Genomic DNA, 20,482 nt, shown 5'->3' on the forward strand with positions numbered 1-20,482 from the left:
ACGTGACAGTATCCCCCCCCCCCCCCCCCCCAAAGGTGCAGACCCCGGATGCACCTGAAACAAAACTAGCAAAACAATAACCCACAACAACAAAAAGTCCCAAAACTACAGGGGAGGGAAGGGAGGGTGGCCACCGTCACCGACGGTTCTTCTGCAACACACCCCCCCAATACTCCCCCCTACGGAGGTGGCTCAGGAGCGGGACGCAGACCCCGCTCCACCACTGGCTCACCCCACTTCAGTGTTGCCTCTAGAGCGAGGTCCCTCTCCGTCGACCCCGGACTGGGGACCCTCGCAACGGGCGACTCTGGCTGCGTCGGACTGGAGGGCGACTCTCTCGGTTCCGGACTGTGGGCCGTCTCTCTCGGTTCCGGACTGTGGGCCGTCTCTCTCTGTTCCGGACTGTGGGCCGTCTCTCTCGGTTCCCGGACTGTGGGCCGTCTCTCTCGGTTCCACACTGTGGGCCGTCTCTCTACGGGGCACTGTCGCTGGAAACACTGGACGAGGCACTGTTGCCGGACATTCTGGACGAGGCACTGTTGCCGGACACTCTGGACGAAGCACTGTTGCCGGACACTCTGGACGAGGCACTGTTGCCGGAAGCTCTGGACGGGGACTGCGCACTGAAGACCGCGCACTGAGGACCTGACGCGTGGAGCTGGCTTAGGAAGTGCCAGACTAGGGACACGCACCACAGGGTTAGTGCGAGGAGCAGGACGAGCTGGACTGGGCTGACGCACTGAAGGCCTGGTGCGTGGGGCTGGTACTGGAGGTACCAGACTGGAGACATGCACCCCAAGGCTAGTGCGAGGAGCGGAACAGGACGTACTAGACTGGGCTGACGCACTGGAGGCCTGGTGCGTGGTGCTGGGTTTAGAGGCACAGACTAGAGACACGCACCTCAGGGCTAGTGCGGGGAGCGGGAACAGGATACACTGGGCCGTGGAGGCGCACTGGTGGTCTCGAGCGCAGGACTGGCACCACTCGTACTGACTGGGTGCCCGCTTCCCCCCGGCAAATGCGGGACGCTGGCACCGAGCACACCAGCCTGTGGATGCTTGGCCTCGACGCTGTGCGCATCACCCCATAGCACGGGGCCTGACCAGTACCACGCTGCCTCTGGTAAGCACGGGGAGTTGGCTTAGGGCTCAACCCTGGCCAGCCAAACTACCCGTGTGCCCCCCCCAAAAAATGTTTGGGGGCTGCCTCTCAGGCTTCCATGCCAACCGTGTTCCAGCAAAACACTCCCGGTCCTCTCCAGCCTTCCTCCATGGTCCCTCTCCGCCTAGGATCTCCTCCCAGGTCCACGACTCCCGATAGCTCCTCTCCAGCTCGTTACCCCGCTGCTTGGTCCGTTGGTGGTGGGAAGTTCTGTAATGGGCGTTGTAAGGATTCGACCAAGGCGCAGCGGGTTGAGTGCTCATTTGAACTTTTATTGAACACTTAACAACAAAACAACAAAACTAATGAACACACAGTATTGCAGGCTAAACACAGCTAGCAAGGCAAAACCAACTTCCCACAAAAGACAGGTGAAAAAAGGGCTACCTAAGTATGACTCCCAATCAGCAACAACGATATACAGCTGTTCCTGATTGAGAGCCATACCAGGCCAATAAAGAAATACACAACATAGACAATCCATAGAAATACAAAACATAGAACAATACCCCAAAACCCAGACAACACAAAACAAACACACCCCTGCCACTCCCTGACCAAACTACAATAACAAATAACCCCTTATACTGGTCAGGACGTGACATGAAATTTGTAATTTCGACTTTTACATTTCAGATGTGATTTTCCCTTTTTAACATTTCCTGTTGCTGCAGGATTATTTTCCTGCTGTAGCAAACGGGTTCAAATTAAGATCCTACATCTGTGTATGTGTAGGCTGAGCTAATGTGAAATTGTACACAAAACTCAACCCTTCAGTCTTCGTATTGACAGATAGCCAGCAACGCGTTGTAGATGGTCTCCTTTGAATTTGTTCTGTTGATAAACATTGGCCATTTTTCCAAAAATGAAATTAGTTTTGAAAGACTTTTAGTTATAATGCTTGGTTGAGGTAGATAGTTTCATTGACATGTATTTCTACTGTATTTGTTACAGGAAATAAATGCATGGCTTTTTTTCATTCCTCCAACAGGTGACACTGACACTGATGTGCAGATAAGTGTGTGTACATGTGGGAGTCTAAATGTGCATTACATCTGGTGGGAGGGTACACACAGTGGTGTAGTGGTGGCTGGAGAAGTGGGCATACTCACATTTTGCCAAAAAGATACCAGTAAGGCGGCGCACAATTGGCCCAGCGTCTTCCGGGTTAGGGGAAGGTTTGGCCGGCCGTAACGTCCTTGTCCCATCGTGCTCTCGCAACTCCTGTGGCGGGCCGGGCGCAGGCACGCTGACACGTCACCAGGTATAGGGTGTTTCCTCCGACACATTGGTGCGGCTGGCTTCCGGGTGAAGCGAGCAGTGTGTAAAGAAGCAGCGTGGCTTGGCAGGGTCATGTTTCGGAGGACGCAAGGCTCTTGACCTTCGCCTCTCCCGAGTCTGTACGGAGCTGCAGCAATGGGACAAGACTGTAACTACCAATTGGATACCATGAAACTGGGGAGAAAAAGGGGTAAAAAAAACCATCCCAAACAGCTTGAAGGAAAGGCGCCCTGTGTGAATATATTTTTTCCTTCATATCGTTTTTTTCAGGTTTTCACTGTCACTACTGGTACACCATCTGTGTTGCATGGTCATTACTAGTTAACACAGCTACAAAGTTAAATTACTCCATCCTTCTATTTCCAAAATGTAAAGGCCTATATTAGACCACAAATCAGTGTTATAATCAATACTTTTTCTTTCTAATGTTTATATACAGTACCAGTCAAAAGTTTGCACACTGACTCATTCAGGGGTTTTTCTCTATTTTACTATTTTCTACATTGTAGAATAATAGTGAAGACATCAAAACTATGAAATAAACACACGTGGTAACCAAAAAGTGTTAAACAAATGAAAATATATTTTATATTTGAGATTCTTCAAAGTAGCCCCCTTTGCCTTGATGACAGCTTTCCACACTCTTGGCATTCTCTCAACCATCTCTCAACCATCTGGCTGCTTTTCCTTCACTCTGCGATTCAACTCATCCCAAACCATCTCAATTGGGTGGAGGCCAGGTCATCTGATGCAGCAGTCCATCACTCTCCTTCTTGGTCAAATAGCCCTTACACAGCCTGGAGGTGTGTTGGGTCATTGTCGTGTTGAAAAACAAATGATAGTCCCACTAAGCGCAAACCAGATGGGAAGGCGTATCGCTGCAGAATGTTGTGGTAGCCATGCTGGTTAAGTGTGCCTTCAATTCTAAATAAATCACAGACAGTGTCACCTGCCAAACACCCCTACACCATCACACCTCCTCCTCCATGCTTCACGGTGGGAACCACACACGCGGAGATCATCCGTTCACCTTCTCTGCATCTCACAAAGTTGGAACCAAAAATCTAATTTGGACTCATCAGACTAAAGGACAGATTTCCACCGGTCTTTTACCAAATATGGCTATCTTCTGTATACCTTGTCAAAACACAACTGATTGGCTCAAATGCATTAAGAAGGAAAGAAATTCCACAAATGAACTTTTAACAAGGCACACCTGTTAATTGAAATGTATTCCAGGTGACTACCTCATGAAGCTGGTTGAGAGAATGCCAAGCGTGGGCAAAGCTGTCATCAAGATTAAGGGTGACTAATTTGAAGAATCTCAAATATAAAATATATTTGTTTAACACGTTTTTGGTTACTACAAGATTCCATATGTGTTATTTCATAGTTTTGACGTCTTCACTATTATTCTACAATGTGGAACATTTTTTCAATAAAGAAAACTTTTGACTGGTGCTGTATATGCTGTACTGTATATGAAGTTCATTTTTTGTTGTTGCCTGTTTTGCATGCTATTTAGGCCTTGTCATACAGTTCTTGCTTTCTAATTCTTTAAGTTTGAATACATTGTAGCAAGGTACATAGCAAGGTAGCAATGGAAGTTATATACAGTAAAGCCCCCATTCCTGCTCATACCACAACTAAAAGAGGTCTTGAGGAATCTCTTAAAAGGCCAAAGTGTCATGAAATCAGTTCCATATTACTGAACAAACGTTACATCTACACTTCACTGCCTGGTGACTGCATTACGATCAACTGTGACTTTGTGGAATTATTAGTCCTCTTCATCCTGGAGAACAATGCATGGTACTTTTTGTGAGTCCACTGAAGGCTCTGATGAACGACCAGGTGCAGTAATTATTTGAGGAAGACATTGAAGAAAACAAAAATACACATACAACAAGAAATTAAAACACTTTTAGATTAATACAAATTTAAACGATAAAGTATGTTAGGAGGAAAACTAAAAAAACGCCTAGTTAACATAGCCTATAATGAAATACAATATCTGTTTGAGTTTGCTCTAGGATGCAATAGGGATGCTAGAATGCTCTCATATGAACTAAAATGGAGTAGGGACGGGTACTGGTACTGCGTTTTCTTTCGCCTTCTGTACTGAGTGGTGTAGCGTGATGACATCATTGGAAAAGTTTGCATCGGAAATGGGAGCGTAACTGGGAAGGAAGTTGAGCGGAAGCGTAGTTCTTCGGCTGGAGGCACCAGCGAAGCGCTCACAGCCATGTGGTAAGTATATATTTTTGAAATATACTTTCTCACTGATATGAAAGATAAGGGGCATATCAGCGTATGTTTCAAAAACCGGTTTGACAGCTATGATTATTGACGTTTCTAAACGTTAAAACACAGTGTCGGAATTGTACAGATGTAGAATCTTAATTTAAGCCAGTTTGCTTCAGCAGGAAAGTAATCCTGCAGCAACAGGAAATATGAATTATTATGTGGATTATAATTAATGAAAGATGTTTGTAATTAAGATCCTACATCCGTAGTTCACATGAAGTCAATAGTGGGTGAATGTAAGGGCTGAAAACCCTACGTTTGGACAATAAGGGTTTTCGAGAGCTACGTTTGTGTAGGCTACTTTGTGATTTCTTTATTGTTCTACATAGTTGATACAGCATACATCTCCACTACACTACTTTGACACACATCAGTGGGGATTAAGAAGTAAGTGAGCATATGCAACAACCAGTGAAAAAAGTGGGTATACCTGCATATAGCCCCCACTACACCACTGGGTACACATATACTGTACGTATGATTGTGGGTGTGTGTGCCCGCGCGTGTGTGTGTGCCTTGGTTAAGAGGTTCAGAGTCTCTGATAGTCAGAATGGTGATCCATGTTCCATGATGTGCCTGATTGATAGCTTCAGAGAGATCCTGCTCAGTCACCAGCACATAAGGTTACAAGCACATGCACACACACACACGCACGAACACACACACACGCACAAACACAGCCTGTTCAGTCAAATATAGCACTAGTACATTATATTCATAATCTACTATATTGTTTGCCTATTCAAAATGTAAACATGTTGTCATTTAGCAGACAATCGTACACAGAGGTTCTTCTAATAAGTGCTACATCTTAGTGAAGTCTTATGACAAGGCTCCAGTGAAGAGGATTTCTGTCAGGGAGGGGAGAGAGACTAAAGTTTAAATTGAGTAAGGCCAGGATGAGTAAGGACAGGACATTACTTGGCCTCTGAGTACATTGGTGATTACTTGATTAGAACATATCACAGTAGATTACAGGTATTTCACTTTCTCATTTTAAATAATGTATGTCACTCATCTCTAAATTTACAGTATGTGTATTCAATGTTCCATGCACTTTCTCTCTGTTTCTCTCTCTCTCTCTCCCCCCGTTTCTCTCTCTCTCTCTCCATTTCTCTCTCTCTCCATTTCTCGCTCTCACCGTTTCTCGCTCTCTCGCCGTTTCTCTCTCTCTCTCTCTCTCTCTCTCTAATAGACATCACTAGGATGTATGATCAGGATCTTGGACTCATTTCTATAGATCAAGCAAAAGCTTTTGATAGTATCATACCGATCTGTTTAGGGCCATGAACGCTTTTGACCTGGGTAGCAGGTTTAAGATCATGGGTCAAGCTATTGTACTCTGGGCTGAGCTGGCCAGTCCCAGCTAGGAGAGGGATTAGGCAGGGGTGTCCACTCTCGGGACAGCTCTACTTTCTAGCCATATAACGACTGCTATGTAGGCTGAGGGAGAAGCTGCAGGGAATGTCAGTTCCGGGGGCAGCAGGTGGGGAGTTGGTTTCAGTGTTGGATGCTGCTGATTATGTGATAGTGTCAAGAGGGAGGGAGATGTGGAGGAGGTTAGATGTTGTTTGATGTGAACTGAGAAAGGAGTGAGAGGTTGATTATGGGGAGATGGGCCACAACAGGATGTCCCAGTCTTACTGGGGGGCTTCAGTGGGGCAGAGTAGGGAAGAAGTTCCCAGTGGTGGAAAAAATACCCAATTGTCATACTTGAGTAAAAGTAAAGATACCTTAATAGAAAATGAGTCAAGTAAAAGTGAAAGTCACCCAGTAAAATACTACTTGAGTAAAAGTCTAAAAGTATTTGTTTTTACATATACTTAACTATCAAAAGTAAAAGTCGAAATAATTTCAAATTCCTTATATTATGCAAATCAGACTTTCAGACATCATTAATTTTAGCCAGTATTTCTGGCGCTGACAGAGATGGTCGCTTCGTGTTCTTAGGAAACTATGCAGTATTTTGTTTTTTTATGTGTTATTTCTTACACTGTTACCCCAGGTAATCTTAGGTTTTATTACATACAGTCGGGAGGAACTATTGGATATAAGAGCAACGTCAACTCACCAACATTACGACCAGGAATACGACTTTCCCGAAGCGGATCCTCTGTTTGCTCCACCGCCCAGGACAATGGATCGGATCCCAGCCGGCGACCCAAAACAACGATGCCGTAGAAGGGGCAGACGGAGCGGTCTTCTGGTCAGGCTCCGTAGACGGGCGCACCGTTCCCGAGCATACTACTCGCCAATTTCCAGTCTCTTGACAACAAGGTAGACAAAATCCGTGCAATCTGTTCAATCAATCCTTATCCCAGTCTGCTGTTCCCACATGCTTCAATAGGGCCACCATTGTTCCTGTTCCCAAGAAAGCTAAGGTAACTGAGCTAAATGACTACCGCCCCGTAGCACTCACTTCCGTCATCATGAAGTGCTTTGACAGACTAGTCAAGGACCATATTACCTCCACCGTACCTGACACCCTAGACCCACTCCAATTTGCTTACCGCCCCAATAGGTCCACAGACGACGCAATCGCAATCACACTGCACACTGCCCTAACCCATCTGGACAAGAGGAATACCTATGTGAGAATGGTGTTCATCGACTACAGCTCAGCATTTAACACCATAGTACCCTCCAAACTCGAGACCCTGGGTCTCGACCCCGCCCTGTGCAACTGGGTCGTGGACTTCCTGACAGGCAGCCCCCAGGTGGTGAGGGTAGGTAACAACATCTCCACCCCGCTGATCCTCAACACTGGGGCCCCACAAGGGTGCGTTCTCAGCCCTCTCCTGTACTCCCTGTTCACTCACGACTGCGTGGCCATGCACGCCTCCAACTCAATCATCAAGTTTGCAGACGACACTACAGTGGTAGGCTTGATTACCAACAACGACGAGACGGCCTACAGGGAGGAGGTGACGGCCCTTGGAGTGTGGTGTCAGGAAAAAGCCTCACACTCAACATCAACAAAACAAAGGAGATGATCGTGGACTTCAGGAAACAGCAGAGAGAGCACCCCCTATCCACATCAATGGGAAGTTTTAAGTTCCTCGGCGTACACATCACGGACAAACTGAAATGGTCCAACCACACAGACAGCGTGTTAAAGAAGGTGCAGCAGCGCCTCTTCAACCTCAGGAGGCTGAAGAAATTCGGCTTGTCACCAAAAACACTCAAACTTTTACAGATACACAATCGAGAGCATCCTGTCGGGCTGTATCACCGCCTGATACGGTAACTGCTCCGCCCATAACCGTAAGGCTCTCCAGAGGGTAGTGAATTCTGCACAACGCATCACCGGGGGCAAACTACCTGCCCTCCAGGACACCTACACCACCCGATGTCACAGGAAGGCCAAAAAGATCATCAAGGACAACAACCACCCGAGCCACTGCCTGTTCACCCCGCTATCATCCAGAAGGCGAGGTCAGTACAGGTGCATCAAAGCTGGGACCGAGAGACTGAAAAACAGCTTCTATCTCAAGGCCATCAGACTGTTAAACAGCCATTACTAACATTAAGTGGCTGCTGCCAACATACTGACTCAACTCCAGCCACTTTAGTAATGGAAAAATGTATGTAATAAATGTATCACTAGCCACTTTAAACAATGGCACTTTTATATCATATCTTACATTACTCATCTCATATGTATATACTGTACTCTATACCATCCACTGCATCTTGCCTATGCCGTTCTATACCATCACTCATTCATATGTATTTTTATGTACATATTCTTATTCATTCCTTTACACTTGTGTGTATAAGGTAATTGTTGTGAAATTGTTAGGTTAGATTACTCGTTGGATATTACTGCATTGTCGGAACTAGAAGCACAAGAATTTCGCTACACTCGCATTAACATCTGCTAACCATGTGTATGTGACAAATACAATTTGATTTGAGTCCGTCAGATCAGAGGAAATAGTGATGACCAGGCATGTTCTCTTGAATTTGACATTTTTCCTGTCCTGCTAAGCATTCAAAATGTAATGTAAGTACTTTTGGGTGTCAGGGAAAATGTACGGAGTAAAAAGTACATAATTGTCTTTAGGAATGTAGTGAAGTAAAAGTAAAAGTTGTCCAAAAGTACACCTAGGGGTGTTCTTGGGGATCTAAGAATTTCAAGAATGAAACTGGGAGGAGTTGGTGGACAAGGTTGCGGCTTAAGGGGTCTAAATGGCGGTGGTTGTTGCCACTGGTCAAAACAAATCATCAAATCACATTTTATTAGTCACATTCTTCATAAACAGGAGGTGTAGACTAACAGTGAAATGTTTACTTATGGGCCCTTACCAACAACGCAGAGAGAAAAATAATAGAAAAATAATAATACAAGGAATAAATACACAGCGAGTAAGTATAATTTGTCTATATACACAGGGTAACAGTACCGAGTCATTGTGCAGGGGTATGAGGTAATTGAGGTAGATATGTACATATTGGTAGGGATAAAGTGAATAGGCAACAAGATAGATAATAAAAAATAACAGCAGCGTATGTGATGAGTAAAAAGAGTGCAAAAAGCATCAGCTATTTGGTTAACTATTTAACTAGAGGTTAGAGTGTTGGGCCAGGAACCGAAAGGTCGCTGGTTTGAATACCCGAGCCGACAAGGTGAAAAATCTGTCCATGTGTCTTTAAGCAAGGCACTTAACCCTAATTTGCATCAGTGGCGCTGTAATACTATGGCCGACCCTGTAAAACAACACATTTCACTGCCAATAGACAATAAAACATATTAAAGCAACTGCAACATTTTTTTGGGGGGGGTCTGGTCAACACTGGACATGCCAGCAGTGTTTCACCAGCCTTTGCACAAGGCGGACAAGGGCTGGTGGACATTGGGTCCAGAGTCACAGCTTTCTGCCTACAAGCTGCACAGAGCCTTTTTTACCAGCAGGGGGTGTGGTGAGACACAGCATTGGCTGTTCTAATGAGGTCAGGGGGCCTTGTATTTGACAGGCACTTGTTTCTTTTGGATGTGGAGCAGGTCGCTATGTCAACCCTTATGCCGTTCTACCGCGCTGTGCTTCGGGCATGGAAAGAGACTCTTAACTGTTTACAGAGATGTTTCACGGCCAGGAGCACGGCTAATGGAGGAGCCACTGTTCTACAACCCACTCATCCAGACCAGAGTGCTGACCTCTGCGAGATTGCAAGCCAGACCTGTGAGAGCGGGGTTCACTAACTTGGGTGACCTGAGAGAGGAGGCTTCCTCCATAAAGTTATCCAGGCTGCTGCAGCAGGTGGTGGAGGGGGTCCATGCTGCACTAGCGGGCTCCTTCAGAGAGCTGCTGGGAAACAGGCAGAGACTGGGCCGTTTAACCACTAATTAAACTGATCTGCTTCCTTTTACCACCTACCTCCTTTTTTCCCCAGCTGCTGCTGCTGCAGGGGAACACCAGGTGGGTGAGAAGATTATTTTATCGTTCAGGACTGAGGGGAATTTGTATAGCCAGCAAAAAGGCTTTGTATACGGTGGCTATCAAGTTGGCTCAGAAGGACAATTTGCATGGGCTGAGAGAGCAACGGAGTGGCAGGGGGGTTTGGGACCGGGCACTTCTCTGAGAGGATGTTGGCGCTCCCTGTATAAGACTCCCATAGAGAAGTGTAAAGCCGATCTACAGGGGAGGATTATTCAGGAGTCTATCGCTACGAACAGATATGTGACGGACCTTGATTCATCAGTGGGAAGGGGGTGTCCAGTCTGTGGGGAGGAGGAGACAGTGCAGCATCTGTTTTCCTTTTGTTCAAGGCTGACAGGGCTGTTTTTGTCCTGGGGTGGTGGTGTACAGGGCTGACTTGGGACCTATACATTGGAGGGCCTAGGTTTAGTGTGGCTAACAGGCTAAGGGACTGCAATGTAAACTACCTGTTGGGGCAGGCAAAAATTGGCAGTGTGGAAGACCAGGAAGAATGAGATGAAGGGAGCGGGGTGTACGGACCCCAGAGCTATGCTACTAGGGCTGGTGAACCATCTGGGATACTTTGTGGAGTTGTGGGGTGTCAGGGGGATCTGTGTGCAGTGGACGAGGAGGGGTGGCTGGGTTTTAACTTTTTAGTACTGCTACAATGTAGTAAAGAGTGTACTAAGGTGATGTTAATTATTGAGCCGATCAAGGTATTTTTTTTTATAAAAAAGTATATCTCTATCCCTCCCTTCCTCCCTCCTTCTCCTGTCCTCCTCTCTCCCACCATCCTTCACCTCCATGGATTGTCTCAGACGGTAAGCCTCAAACTGCAGTGAGGTTATCACCAAATGTGTATTTTGCCTGGCAAGCATTATCCTAAAGGTTTCACACCCTTCCATTTCACAGTGGAGACTTTAAGGAATTACAAACATGCAATTGTCAACCCTAGTGCAGGAAAAAGAGGTGATGGGACAGGTAGGGTGAAGAAACACTGACAAAACTAAGATGATGAGATGTCGACAGCTAAAGAAGAGATGAAAGATTGATAGACAAAGGAGACAAAGGTTCCTCACACTTACTTACATATATGATGGCAAGTACTCAATTTCCATGTCTGAATTTCACCTTCAAAAGAGGAAACAAGAAATACCATTTAATACAACTACACCATTGTTTCATGCATGAATGAAAACCCGTGAGGAATGATGGAATGTGTCAACTCCGATTTTATCACAAAATAAGTCACAAGCTCTCCTAACCACTGAGATTGTGTGAAATGTATTTTGAATGCGTTTCTAGCCTTTATAGAAGGTTGTTTTTCAGAATCATAACATGTTTATTAAGTCTAGAAATGCCTTATTGGGTAGAAGGCACTATAAATGCATTAATGATGCATTATGTACAGGTGGTTCATAGAAAGTGTAACCAATGTCCCATTTCTTTATTTGTTGAGTGCATATGTTTTCTTATTTCTCCTGTTTTCTTTATTATATACTCTATTTTTTTATTAGTTATCCTATTTTGATATTGATTACTGCAAGTTAAGCATTTCACTGTACTTGTGCATGTGACAATAAAATTGAACTTGAACTCAGAAGCCTGCAACATAAAATTCAGAAATTCCTAAAGGATGCCTGCCCAAAAGACAACAACCACTCTAAAGCCACTCACAATCAGTACTTAATATGGTTACTAATACACACAAGCTACAAGGCTTCCTCAAAAGAGCTGTCAGACAATGATAGTAATAGTTCCTACCTGTGACAAAGAGAACCAGTGGTCAGAACAAAAGGTGAGCAAGCAGCTAAGTTTCTGACAACAACTGAACTGCACTGACTAGACCCGCCTCCTTCTCTGTGACTCAAATTCCTCTTGCGAAAATTGTATTTTTGGACCAATGAGAGCTCAGAACCCACATTTACTTCATTGCCATTGGTCCATCAAATAACTACAGAAACTCGTGTAGATAACTAGTAAATATTTAACATTCCTAGCTAAGGAGGCATCTGGACCATCTGGCTAAGACCAAGCGACCCTTGAACATAGTTGACCATAAAAGTGTAACTAATAAGGGTCCGTAATAGATATTGGAGGGCCAGTTTGTTTACATACAGTATACATATAGTATCTTTAAGCAGGGGATATTTTGCTTGGGGTAAAGGAAGATATTATGAACAGTAAACAAGATGGCTGAACTCACCATGCATAATACCAAACCAGCTCACAATCACAGGGTCTATTCAATGAAATCTGTTATCCAGGTGTTTGGGGTAAGTTCATTATTGCACAGGAAAAATCCCCCTTTGAGTAGTTATGCGGGTGAGTTTCTTAATACACATTTAAACCACATTTTTGTGTAGGGCAAGGAAGGTCTCCTCAGCCTTACCACAGAAATTATGGAAAGTATGGCAACTGCTTGGCATCCGAATGCAAGGCGCTACAGAGGGTAGTGTGTAGGGCTGTTGCGGTGGCCGTATTACCACCACACCAGCAGTCATGAGTCATGACCGTAGTAAAATTCTACGTGACCGTTGAGTCAGGGTATTTTCCTCGTATGTACTCTGGACGTGTTAGTAGTACCCAACTCACTAACGATCATCAGGTCCTAACGGCCTGGTACTCAGGGCTCTATTGTCCCTCTAACCACTCTGACATGTGTTAGTAGAACCCAACTCACTAACGATAAGGTGAATGCACCAATTTGTAAGTCGCTCTGGATAAGAGCGTCTGCTAAATGACGTAAATGTAAATGTAAATGAAATTAAATGAGCAGTTTTGACCGAATATAACCAAAATACTTTCCTTTGTGAGAGAAATGCAAGGAGACGGATCATGTAACAAATTCTGAAGTGAATCCAGGTAAACCGAAACCCAAATATATTTCAGGTGAATTCAGGACAATACAGAAGAAAACATCTGATTTGACCCTTCTGACCAATAGGTTTACTGACTTATTTCATGAAGTTAAATTGTAGCCCCTAAATGCTGTTGTTGTTAAAAAAGAGGGACTGAAACCTTAAGGTTAAGAATGGACGGAGTCCAACAAAGGAGCCATTCCACACCCAGGTCTGTGATCACCCCTGATAATATCAGATATCCATTCAACAGCTCTGATCTTCTTGTTCCTCCCATTTAACATTACAGCGAGAGAGAGAGAGAGAGAGAGAGAGAGAGAGAGAGAATTCTCTACTTCTCTATGTATTTCCACATGACTGAAAACTATTTTGTTTTGGCAATACATATAGTAATTAAGATTATTGGACTTAAAATGGGAGAGGGGGAGACAGAGAGACAGAGTAAAAGAGAGGGAGAGAGAGACACAGGGGATGGCAAGTTGGATACGGTTCCTAACCGCAAGCTGGTGATTTACATTTAATTACCATAGTGAATTATTGTAATGTTTGTTTATGTGTCAATTTATCCCATAAGTGATGGGTTGCCAATTGGTGATCTGACACAAAACATTTTTTTTGATTCATTCATTCATGACATGAGCACCAGTGACATTTGCACATTATAACCAATATATACAGTGCCTTCAGAAAGTATATATACCCCTTGACTTATTCCACATTTTGTTCAAGATGGATTAAATAGATTTTTTTCTCACCCATCTATTAAAAACTATTTTACAGCCACATATGATTTCCATAACTACTCAACAAGAAACAGACAACAGCAATTCCGAATGACCTACAGAGGCCCTATGATCTGGAACTTCTAACAAGCTATCCCAGTCAAGGTTTACTTTTTTTTTAAGAGGTGTCCTTCTGGGACAAGTCCTATTGGGCATTTTTTTTCCCCTCTTGCACATACTATTGTTTTTTTTACTGCTACAAACTGTCTTTCTATTCGTGCAACGAAACTAAACCATATACACACAATATCCCATAATGACAAAGTGAAAACATACTTTTAGAAATGTTTGCATATTTATTAGAAATGAAATACAGAAAAATCTAATTTATATAGTCAATACATGGTAGCGATTAATGCTGTGAGTCTTTCTGGGTAAGTCTCTAAGAGCTTTATTATTTTTTAAATTCTTCAAGCTCTGCCGAGTTAGTTGTTGATCATTGATAGATAGACATTTCCAAGTCTTGTCCTAGATTTTCAAGCCAATTTAAGTCAACTTTAACTAGGCCACTCAGGAAAATTCAATGTCATCTTGGTAAGCAACTTCAGTGTACATTTGGCCTTGAGTGTTATATTATTGTCATGTTGAAAGGTGAATTTGTCTCTCAGTTTCTGTAGGAAAGCAGACTGAACCAGGTTTTCCTCTGGGATCTTCCCTGTGCTTAGCTCTATTCCATTTCTTTTTATCCTAAAAAACTTCCCTAGACCTTTCCGATGACAAGTATAGTGGGATAATGGTGCCAAAGGAGATTTGCCATTGAACAATCCTGTAACCAATTCTGCTATTGTATATGTTTTTTTCGCATTATTTGTAACTTATTTTGTACACAATGTTTCTGCCACCGTGTCTTATGAGCGAAAATAACTTCTAGATATCAGGACAACGACTACTCACCCCGTACTGGAGAACTACTTTTTCTTCAACGAGACGGACAGGAAGGATTTACTTCAGATGCCCGACAAGGCCCTCATCCTCGTCAATTGCAGTAGAAAGAGACAGAGGTATTGTGGATAAAGGTTTGCCGACAAGGCAATCTACCTTTACCATCGATCCAATTAGCCAACATACAATCAATCAATAATAAAATGGACGAACTATGATCACGTATATCCTACCAACGGGACATTAAAAACTGTAATATCTTATGTTTCACCGAGTCGTGGCTGAACGACGACATGAATAACATACAGTTTTAAGTATTTTCGGCAGGATAGAACTGCAGCCTCTGGTAAGACAAGTGGTGGCAGTCTATGTATATTTGTAAACAACATCTGCTCTCAAGGTTTTGTTCGCCTGAGGTAGAGTATCTCATCATAAGCTGTAGACCACACTATTTACCAAGACAGTTTTCATCTGTATTTTTTGTAGCTGTCTATTTACCACCACAAACCGATGCTGGCACTAAGACTGCACTCAATTAGCTGTACACAGCCATAAGCAAACAGGAAAACACTCATCCAGAGGCGGCGCTCCTAGTCGCCGGGGACTTTAATGCAGGGAAACTCAAATCCATTTTACCTCATTTCTACCAGCATGTTAAATGTAAAACCACAGGGGAAACAACTCTAGACCACCTTTACTCCACACACAGAGACGCGTACAAAGCTCTCCCTCACCCTCCATTTGGTAAATCTGACCATAATTCTATCCTCCTGATTCCTGCTTACAAGCTAAAACTAAAGCAGGAAGCACCAGTGACTCGGTCAATAAGATGCTAAGCTACAGGACTCTTTTGCTAGCACAGATTGGAATATGTTCCGGGATTCTTCCGATGGCAACATACAATCACTGGCTTCATCAATATGGATTACAGGCTGGACTACTGCAATACTCTACTTTCCGGCTACCCGGATAAAGCACTAAACAAACTTCAGTTAGTGCTAAATACGGCTGCTAGAATCCTGACTAGAACCAAAAAATTTGATCATATTACTCCAGTGCTAGCCGCCCTACACTGGCTTCCTGTTAAGGCAAGGGCTGATTTCAAGGTTTTACTGCTAACCTACAAAGCATTACATGGGCTTGCTCCTACCTATCTTTCCGATTTGGTCCTGCCGTACATACCTACACGTACGCTACGGTCACAAGACGCAGGCCTCCTAATTGTCCCTAGAATTTCTAAGCAAACGGCTGGAGGTAGGGCTTTCTCCTATAGAGCTCAATTTTTATGGAATGGTCTGCCTACCCATGTGAGAGACGCAGACTCAGTCTCAACCTTTAAGTCTTTACTGAAGACTTATCTCTTCAGTAGGTCCTATGATTAAGTATAGTCTGGCCCAGGAGTGTGAAGGTGAACGGAAAGGCTGGAGCAACGAACCGCCCTTGCTGTCTCTGCCTTGCCGGTTCCCCTCTCTCCACTGCGATTCTCTGCCTCTAACCCTATTACAGGGGCTGAGTCACTGGCTTTACTGGTGTTCTTCCATGCCGTCCATGGGAGGGGTGCGTCACTTGAGTGGGTTGAGTCACTGACGTGGTCTTCCTATCTGGGTTGCCCCCCCCCCCCCCCCCCCGGCGTGCCGTGGCGGGCTTGTGGGCCCGGCGCTGGCGGGGGGGGGGCCCCCTAGGGGGGGGCGGCTGGCGGGGGGGGGACGCCGGGCCCGCCGGGGGTCTCGGTGGGGCTCAGGCCGACCCCCGTCTCGCCCCGAGCGCAGAGATGTGTCGGGGGCGGGTCGTCTGTCTCTGGACCGTCTCGGTGTCCTGTGTGAATTTAAATATGCTCTCTCTAATTCTCTCTTTCTCTCTTTCTTTTTTTCTCTCAGAGGACCTGAGCCTTAGGACCATGCCTCAGGACTACCTGGCATGATGACTCCTTGCTGTCCCCAGCCCACCTGGCCGTGCTGCTGCTCCAGTTTCAACTGTTCTGCCTGCGGCTATGGAACCCTGACCTGTTCACCGGACGTGCTTGTTGCACCCTCGACAACTACTATGATTATTATTATTTGACCATGCTGGTAATTTATGAACATTTTAACATCTTGACCATGTTCTGTTATAATATCCACCCGGCACAGCCAGAAGAGGACTGGCCACCCCTCATAGCCTGGTTCCTCTAGGTTTCTTCCTAGGTTTTTGGCCTTTCTAGGGAGTTTTTCCTAGGGAGTTTTTCCTAGCCACCGTGCTTCTTTCACATGCATTGCTTGCTGTTTGGGGTTTTAAGCTGGGTTTCTGTACAGCACTTTGAGATATCAGCTGATGTACGAAGGGCTATATAAATACATTTGATTTGATTTGAACATCCGCACTGAGCTAAAGGGTAGAACTGCTGCTTTCAAGGAGCAAGACTCTAACCCGGAAGCTTATAAGAAATCCCACTATGCCCTCCAACGAGCCATCAAACAGGCAAAGCGTCAATACAGGACTAAGATTGAATTGTACTACACCGGCTCCGACGCTCGTCAGATGTGACAGGGCTTGCAAACTACTACAGACCACAAAGGGAAGCACAGCCGCGAGCTGCCCAGTGACACAAGCTTACCGGACAAGCTAAATTACTTATATTCTCGATTTTAGGCAAGTAACACTGAAGCATGTGTGAGAGCATCAGCTGTTCTGGACAACTGTGTGATCAAGCTCTCCGCAGCCGATGTGAGCAAGACCTTTAAACAGGTCAACATTCACAAGGCCGCAGGGCCAGACGGATTACCAGGACATGTACCCTGAGCATGCGCTGACCAACTGGCAAGTGTCTTCACTGACATTTTCAACCTGTCCCTGAATGAGTCTATAATACCAACATGGTTCAAGCAGACCACCATAGTCCCTGTGCCCAAGAACACTAAGGCAACCTGCCTAAATGACTACCGACCCAAAGCACTCACATCTGTAGCCATGAAGTGCTTTGAAAGGCTGGTCATGGCTCACATCAACACCATAATCCCAGAAACCCTAGACCCACTCCAATTTGCATACCGCCCAAACAGATCCACAAATGATGCAAGCTCTATTGCACTCAACACGGCCCTTTGCCACTTGGACAAAAGGAACACCTATGTTAGAATGCTATTCATTGACTACAGCTCAGCGTTCAACACCATAGTGCCCTCAAAGCTCATCACTAAGCTAAGGACCTTGGGACTAAACACCACCCTCTGCAACTGGATGCTGGACTTCCTGATGGGCCGCCCCCGGGGGGGAGGGTAGGTAACAACACATCCGCCACGCTAATCCTCAACACAGGGGCACCGCAGGGGTGCTTGCTCAGTACCCTCCTGTACTCTCTGTTCACTCATGACTGCATGGCCAGGCATGACTCCAACACCATCATTAAGTTTGCTGATGACACAACAGTGGTAGGCCTGATCACCAACAACGATGAGACAGCCTATAGGGAGGAGGTCAGAGACCTGGTCGTTTGTTGCCAGGACCATAACTTCTCCCTCAACATGATCAAGACAAAGTAGATGATTGTGGACTACAGGAAAAGGAGGACCAAGCATGCCCCCATTCTCATCGACGGGGCTGCAGTGGAGCAGGTTGAGAGCTTCAAGGTCCTTGGTATGCACATCACCAACAAACTATCATGGTCCAAACACACTATTCCCCCTCAGGAGACTGAAAAGATTTGGCATAGGTCCTCAGATCCTCAAAAGGTTCTACAGCTGCACCATCGTGAGCATCCTGATTGGTTGCGTCACTGTCTGGTATGGCAACTGCTCGGCCTCCGAACGCAAGGCACTACAGAGGGTAGTGCGTACGGCCCAGTACATCACTGGGACCAAGTTTCCTGCCATCCAGGACCTCTATACCAGGCAGTGTCAGAGGAAGGTCCTAAGAATTATCAAAGACTCCAGCCACCCTAGTCACAAACTGTTCACTCTGCTACCACACGGCAGCAGTATTGGCACACCAGTCTTGGAGAGGCATAGAGAGAGACACAGCTGCATGTGAGCTCTGACATTTTTCAACATGTTATTTACAAAAGGATAGATTTGGAGTTAGATAAACTTGGATTTTTTCATCAGGGACATAAAGGATGCTTCCCTCCACAGCATGGCCTTCACTCCAGATGAAAACTCCAAACCTACAGCCATAATTGTGTCCAAAATTAACCGGATAGATTACTGCTACCAAGGTTTCCAAGCTATATTGAGGGTGATCTAGCAAACAAACAGCAGAGACCTGAGGACACCATCCAACCTGGAACTGAGTGAGTAGTGTTTGATCTGATGCTATTTTGAAGGCCAAGAAGAAAGAGAAATATGAAGAAAAAAATGAAAAAAATAACATTACAATGATATATTTTGCTTTATGGGGACTGAATGCTGAGTGGCTGCCAGGCTTGCTAGGACAGACCAGATACAACTTCAAATAGCAATTAGCATAAAATCTGCTGTCTCAGCCACTGCCTGTCACCAAGGGAGTACCCCAAGGCTCAATCCTAGGCTCCACGCTCCTCTCAATTTACATCAACAACATAGCTCAGGCAGAAGGAAGCTCTCTCATCCACTTATTTGCAGATGATACAGTCTCATACTCAGCTGGCCCCTCCCCGGATTTTGTGTTAAATGCTCTACAACAAAACGTTCTTAGTGTCCAACAAGCTTTCTCTACCCTTAACCTTGTTCTGAACACCTCCCAAACAAAGGTCATGTGGTTTGGTAAGAAGAATGCCCCTCTCCCCACAGGTATGATTACTACCTCTGAGAGTTTAGAGCTTGAGGTAGTCACCTCATACAAGTACTTGGGAATATGGCTTGACGGTACACTGTCTTTCTCTCAGCACATATCAAAGCTGCAGGCTAAAGTTAAATCTAGACTTGGTTTCCTCTACCGTAATCGCTCCTCTTTCACCCCAGCAGCCTAACTAACCCTGATTCAGATGACCATCCTACACATGCTAGATTACGATATGGACCAAATATGTCCATTGGTCTGGAGTCCAAATTTGAGATTTTTGGTTCCAACCACGGTGCCTTTGTGAGACACTGTGAGAACGGATGATCTCCGCATGTGTATTTCCCACCGTTAAGCATGGAGGAGGAGGTGTTATGGTGTGGGGGTGCTTTGCTGGTGAAACTGTCTGTGATTTATTTAGAATTCAAGGCACACTTAACCAGCATGGCTACCACAGCATCCTGCAGCGATACACCATCCCATCTGGTTTGGGCTTAGTGGGACTATCATTTGTTTTTCAACAGAACAATGACCCAACACACCTCCAGGCTGTGTAGAGGGCTATTTTACCAAGAAGGAGAGTGATGGAGTGCTGCATCAGATGACCTGGCCTCCATAATCCCCGACCTCAACACAATGAGTTGGACCGCAGAGTGAAAGAAAATCAGCCAACAAGTGCTCAGCATAGGCAGGAACTCCTTCAAGACTGTTGGAAAAGCATTCTAGGTGAAACTGGTTGAGAGAATGTCAAGAGTGTGCAAAGCTGTCATCAGGGAAAAGGGTGGCTATTTGAAGAATCTCAAATATAAAATATATTTTGATTTGTTCAACACTTTTTTGGTTACTACATGATTCCATATGTGTTATTTCATAGTTTTGATGTCTTCACTATTATTCTACCATGTATAAAATAGTAAAAAGAAAGAAAAACCCTTGAATGAGTAGGTGTGTCCAGACTTTTGACTGGTACTGTATTTAACTTTGAGCTACTTGTATGTACATATGCATAGTATGTTCTGTACAGAGTAGGCCACACTACTATCAGTTGTTTTGTCTC

The 20,482-nt window shown here is 45.0% G+C and overlaps 1 long non-coding RNA gene across 2 annotated transcripts; it reads left to right on the forward strand.

Moving 5' to 3' along the window:
* The first annotated feature begins 4,617 nt into the window (after positions 1-4,617).
* LOC145860368 (uncharacterized) lies at positions 4,618-20,367 on the forward strand. 2 transcript variants are annotated; one of them, XR_014380408.1, is made up of 2 exons: positions 4,618-4,692; positions 16,572-20,367. It is a non-coding gene; the product is annotated as an uncharacterized LOC145860368 (long non-coding RNA). The 2 variants fall into 2 exon arrangements; XR_014380407.1 differs by lacking the exon at positions 16,572-20,367 and adding an exon at positions 6,755-11,772 and having other exon boundaries at positions 4,623-4,692.
* Positions 20,368-20,482: the final 115 nt, after the last annotated feature.

The sequence above is a fragment of the Salmo salar genome, chromosome 14 (genome assembly GCF_965601325.2).
Source record: "Salmo salar chromosome 14, fSalSal1, whole genome shotgun sequence".
Taxonomy (NCBI): domain Eukaryota; kingdom Metazoa; phylum Chordata; class Actinopteri; order Salmoniformes; family Salmonidae; genus Salmo; species Salmo salar.